Here is a 6,609-nt window from a genome sequence, read left to right on the forward strand (position 1 = left end):
TCATTTGAATAGAACAATGTTGAGTAGGTGCCCTACTATTTTATAAAATGTTACATCCATGTAAATAAAGGATATTACAGTGTAAATTCTATATTATATAGAGCTGGCTTTAAACTTTGAGTACAGTGGCTTGCGAAAGTATTCACCCCCCTTGGCATTTTTCCTATTTTGTTGCCTTACAACCTGGAAATAAAATACATTTTTGGGGTGGTTTGTATCATTTGATTTACACAACATGCCTACCACTTTGAAGATGCAAAATATTTTTTCTTGTGAAACAAACAAGGAATAAGACAAAAAAATAGTAAACTTGAGCGTTCATGACTATTCAACCCCCCAAAGTCAACAGTTTGTAGAGCCACCTTTTGCAGCAATTACAGCTGCAAGTCTTTTGGGTATGTCTCTATTAGCTTGGCACATCTAGCCACTGGGATTTTTGCCCATTCTTCAAGGCAAAACTGCTTCAGCTCCTTCAAGTTGGATGGGTTCCACTGGTGTACAGCAATCTGGTGCACAGCAATCTACCACAGATTCTCAATTGGATTGAGGTCTAGCTCATTCCAACACATTTAAACCACTCGATGTCACGACTTCCGCCGAAGTTGGCTCTCCTGCCTGTTCGGGCGGTGCTCGGCGGTCGTCGTCACCGTCCTACTAGCCACTACCGATCCCTTTTTCGTTTGTCTGTTGGTTTTGTCTTATTAGTTTCACCTGTGTGAATTTTAGTTTAATTAACGTCCTTATATGTAGTAGGTTGTCCCGCCCTTGTTTTGTGCGGGATTGTTTTTGTATTCATGTCATTTGGTGTAGTACTTGTGTTTTATTCTCCGGTCTATTTTGATCCTGTGTTGGATTATTCACCCTGTGTGTTGGGTTGACCGTGTTTTTTGTGCGCCGGAGAATAAACTGTTGAATCACTGAAACCTGCTCTCTGCGCCTGATTCCACCCACCTTGATAAAACGTGACACTCGAGTGTTGCTTTAGCAGTATGTTTAGGGTCATTGTCCTGCTGGAAGGTGAACCTCCATCCGAGTCTCAAATCTCTGGAAGACTGAAACAGGTTTCCCTCAAGAATCTCCCTGTATTTAGCCCCATCCATCATTCCAACAAATTCTGACCAGTTTCAAAGTCCCTGTCGATGAAAAACATCCCTACGGCATGTGGTATTTCACTGTGGGGATGGAGTTCTCGGGCTGATGAGAGGTGTCGGATTTGCGCCAGACATAGCATTTTCCTTGATGCCAAAAAGCTACATCTGACCAGAGTACATTCTTTCATATGTTTGGGGAGTCTCCCACATGCCTTCTGGCGAACACCAAACGTGTTTGCTTATTTTTTTCTTTAAGTAATGGCTTTTTTCTGGCCACTATTCTGTAAATCCCAGCTCTGTGGAGTGTACGGCTTAAAGTGGTCCTATGGACAGATACTCCAATCTCCGCTGTGGAGCTTTGCAGCTCCTTCAGGGTTATCTTTGGTCTCTTTGTTGCCTCTCTGAATAATGTCCTCCTTGCCTGGTCTGTGAGTTTTGGTGGGCAGCCGTCTCTTGGCAGGTTTATTGTGGTGCCATATTCTTTCCATTTTTAATAATGGATTTAATGGTACTCCGTGGGATGTTCAAAGTTTCTGATATTTTTTTATAACCCAACCCTGATCTGTACTTCTCCACAACTTTGTCCCTAACCTGTTTGCAGAGCTCCTTGGTCTTCATGGTGCTGCTTGCTTGGTGGTGCCCCTTGCTTAGTGGTGTTTTAGACTCTGGGGCCCTTCAGAACAGGTGTTTATATACTGAGATCATGTGACAGATCATGTGACACTTACATTGTACACAGGTGTACTTTAATGAACTAATTATGTAATTGGTTTCACCAGATCTTATTTAGGGGCTTCATAACAAAGGGGGTGATACACATGCATGCACCACTTGCATTTTAAATTTATTAGAATTTTTTGAAGCAAGTCATTTTTTTCATTTCACTTCACCAATTTAGACTATTTTGTTTACTGTATGTCCATTACATGAAATAAAAATACAAATATAATTAAATTCCAGGTTGTAATGCAATAAAAAAGGGAAAACGATGATGAATACTTTTGCAAGGCACTGTATAACTCTGCTAAAGCCATATACAGTGCCCTCAGAAAGTATTCACACCTCTTGACTTTTCCAGATTGTGTTGTGTTACAGCCTGAATAAAAAATTGATTCAAATTGATTCAATTACGATTTTTTTGGTCACTGGCCTACACACAAATAATGTAAAAGTGGAATTGTGTTTTTAGAGATTTTTACAAATGAATAACAAATGAAAAGTTGATTTGTCTTGAGTCAATAAGTATTCAACCCCTTTGTTATGGCAAGCCTAAATAAGTTCAGGAGTAAAAATTTGCTTAACAAATCACATAATTAGTTGCATGGACTCACTCTGTGTGCAATAACAACGTTTATCATGATTTTTGAATGACTACCTAATTTGTGTACCCCACTCATTCAATTATCTGTAAGGTCCCTCAGTCGAGCAGTGAATTTCAAACACAGATTTTACTACAAAGACCAGGGAGGTTTTCCAATGCCTCGCAAAGAAGGGCACCTATTGGATTATGGGTAAAAAAAAGCAGACAATGAATATCCCTTTGAGCATGTGGGAGTTATTAATTACACTTTGGATGATGTATCAAAACGTCCAGTCACTACAAAGATACAGGTGTCCTTCCTAACTCAGTTGCCGGAGAGGAAGGAAACCACTCAGTGATTTCACCATGAGACCAATGGTGACTTTAAAACAGCTGTGATAGGAGAAAACAGAGGATGGATCAACAACATTGTAGTTACTACACAATACTAATACTAACCTAAATGACAGAGTGAAAAGAAGGAAGCCTGTACAGAATAAAACATATTTCAGAACATGCATCCTTTTTGCAACAAGACTCTAAAGTAATACTGCAAAAGAATTGGAAAAGCAAATAATTGTCCTGAATTTCAAAGTCTTATTTTGGGCTGTGATGGGAGAAAACATAATTTTTTAGGATTAAAACATCACCTAAATTGAGTTAAACACAGGCAAAAACCTAGTTCAGCCTGCTTTCCACCAGACAGTGGGAGATGATTTCACCTTTCAGCAGGACAACAACCTAAAACACAAAGCCAAATCTACGCTGGAGTTGCTTACCAAGAAGACAGAGAATGTTCCTGAGGGGCCGAGTTACAGTTTAGACTTAAATCTGCTTATAAATCTATGGCAAGACCTGAAAATGGTTGTTTAGTAATGATCAACAATCAATTTGACAGAGCTTGAAAAATGTTGAAAAGAATAATGGGCAAATGTTGCACATTCCAGTTGTGGAACGTTCTTAGAGACTTACCAGAAAACCTGACCCGTCATTGCTGCCAAAGGTGATTCTGACATGTATTGATTCAGGGGGTTGAAAACGTATCTAATCAAGATACTGTATATTGTATATTTTATTTCACAAATGTTGTAATTTTTCTTCCACTATGACATTACAGAGTATTTTGTGTAGATCGTGGACAAAAATGATAATTCAATCCATTTTAATTCCACTTGATCACACAACAAAATATGGAAAGGTTCAGGGGGTGTGAATACTTTCTGAAAACATTGTATCTCAGTGATTTGCTTTCAGGTACAGTCAGGTGAAAAATTTGATGCACCCTTTATAAAGATTAGCAAAAAAGAATCAAATAATGCAAAATAAATCATTCAAATACTTAGCTATGTGTATGCAATTTTTTTAAAATGATATTATTCTATTCTTATACAGTTGCTCAGAGAAAGAGATTGCATCATGAATTTCAGTCCATTCACAAGGCATTTTCATTCAAAAGTATAACAAAAGAGAGCAAGCCTTGGTGCTGCTGTCTAAATACAACAATACTAATTCCATTAAATTGAGCTGGGTCTTTAGTAACATGACTGGCTGGCAGATACTCCTCACTTTAAAATGGATTTTTAAAACCGGAAAATGTACTCAATCTTATTGGGAGGGTGGAATCAAACATTTCACTGCATACATGGTTCATATAGAATTGATATCGACGTGCCTCTTTAAAAACTTAAATCGGGGGGAGTGTTTGGCCGGGGTAGGCCATCATTGTAAATAAAAACGTGTTCTTAATTGACTTGCCAAGTTAAATAAAGTTTAAATAAATAAATACAAATCAGCCACTTCTTTTCTCTGACATTTCATAAAATAAAGCATAATGAATGGCCCATCAGAATTATTCTTTAACCTAAGCGTATAATTTGCTATGACAACTTTACTTTCTACATGACCACACACATGATCAAATCATTACAGTCAGTGAGCACATCAAAAATGGGAAAATACCAAGGAAATTGCATGGAGTTGTCATAGTCCAACAGTCAAGATGAACTTTCTATGAATGTAGCCATCTTGACGATCTTGTCAACAAATGGTGTATTTTCTTTTATAACACTTTAATCTTTTGCTATTTTGTCATACTGTGTCATAGACGATGACATTGTCATTGTCATTACAGTAAGTGTAGACTTGATGGAAATGAGCAAATTGTGAAATCATAATATAAAATGCTATACAGGTATGAATAAATCAAAAACTGGAACTATAGTTTTAACTATGCATGCTTTCACTATGCTTTGTGGAAAGTTTTTTGGGGGGAGAACAAAGAGTTACTTTGGAGGGGATTATAACTATTTAAATACAGATCCCAAAAAATGACAACTTCTTAAAACTATTTGAATTACAAATCCCAAAACATGACTAATTTTCAAAATTATTTGAATACAGGTCTCAGAAATAAATACTTTTGAAAACCATTTGAATACAGATCTCAGAAAGTAACTCATTTTTTAAACAATTTGAATACAGATCTGAGAAAGAAACTACTTTAAAAAATATATTTGAATACAGATCTCAGGAAGTGACTACTTTTCAAAAACTATTCGATTGGCTGCCTTCAACTAATGTTAAATGAATAGAACACAATATCCTATACTAATGCGTGCCAATATATCTGACAGTCATACTTGATCTACACAATACGTTTATATCTGAACATTCTGTAAATGTCCATTCTTCTGAATGTCCATTGCCTCAGATGTACAGTGCATAATCGAGTCAAACCAATTGCCAATGATATTTTGTACAGATAAGTATAAATCATTTGTGATGCTCAACTACTGTACTGTATTTATCTTTCAACATGCCACTGAACACGTTGAAAGCTGCAAATAATTTTATGATACCTGAAAATACTGGACAAAGCCATTTCAAACATTGCAAACAGCAAGTTGGTTGCTTAGCAAAAATTACTTTGAACCTCTTTGTCCATCTGAGGAGAAGTGTTCATGTTTCAAATACACACTGTACCATCTTTAAAGGGAAAGTTTACTCAGAATACAAACTAACGTGATTTTCTACCTACCTTGGCTATTGTTGATTCAAGAAGGCAGTTGGATATTGAGTTTCCTTCTGACACTTAATAGCCATATTTTGTTGCTGTTAGCATTCTCAGTAACACTTAACATTAAACTGTTCTTGTGACTGTGTAGTAAAACTGTAATTACTTTAGGAGCAACATTTTATTAGCATGTTTTCACATAATAATTTGGTAATTGCATTTTAATTGCATAGCAATGAGCTGAGAATTTTTGTAACTTCTGTACACGAGGAATAGTGACTTCCTTATTCCACTTATGTAATAACTCCCTTATTGTGGAATTATAAAGCAATTTCCAAAGTCCTATGTACTGACAATGTTGCTATTGTAATAATCACAAAGTTACTACACATGTAGAAGAACTGGATGTAAAGCTTTATCTTATGTCTCACTAATTACTAAAATATATTTGTTAATTAATTTGAAGCTGCAAAAGTGGTCTACTCTAATGTTGAGGTGATTCCATGTCCCTTGTGGATTTCATTATAGGCTATTTTCAAATCTGAGAGCCCCCCAAACCATGTGCTAATGATAGTATATTTTGACTAATTCAACTAACTGTTGAAGTTTTTGGTTCTGGCAGCCATCAAATATATATATTTTTGTTTTCAAATATTATTAGATTTTCTGAGAGGTTTTCTAAATACTTGCAAATATGAGTTGTTTTTCTGAGACCTGTATTTGAATATGAAAGAAACCAGTTGCTTAGAAACTGTATATAAAAGAAAGAAACTCTATATAAACTATATTCGACTACCTCGGGTATATGAAATGTTGGTATTTTCAAATAAACTACAAAATACAACTATTTTCTGTCCAGGTCTGACACAGACTATGCATTATATTTACTGAATGGTGGGTGTATATTGATTTCATAATGAAATCAAATTGATCAAACAAAACCTTGTGCTTTACAAAAATGACAAATATGGGGCTAATTTCACAAGAGGGATGGTTAGCTTACACTGATTTTTCAAGATTTGTATGTGGTACTTTACTTCATCCTTGTAACCCTGATCATGGTTGTACTAACAACACCTGTGTCATCCAATTAGGAATTACTTCAATTATACACTTTCAGACCTGGTGATAGAAACCCTGTCTCCGCCCCTGAACATAAAAAAAAGTCACAACAATTTTTCTTTTATTTAACTAGGCAAGTCCGT

Source organism: Oncorhynchus tshawytscha, linkage group LG12 (assembly GCF_018296145.1).
Source record: "Oncorhynchus tshawytscha isolate Ot180627B linkage group LG12, Otsh_v2.0, whole genome shotgun sequence".
Taxonomy (NCBI): domain Eukaryota; kingdom Metazoa; phylum Chordata; class Actinopteri; order Salmoniformes; family Salmonidae; genus Oncorhynchus; species Oncorhynchus tshawytscha.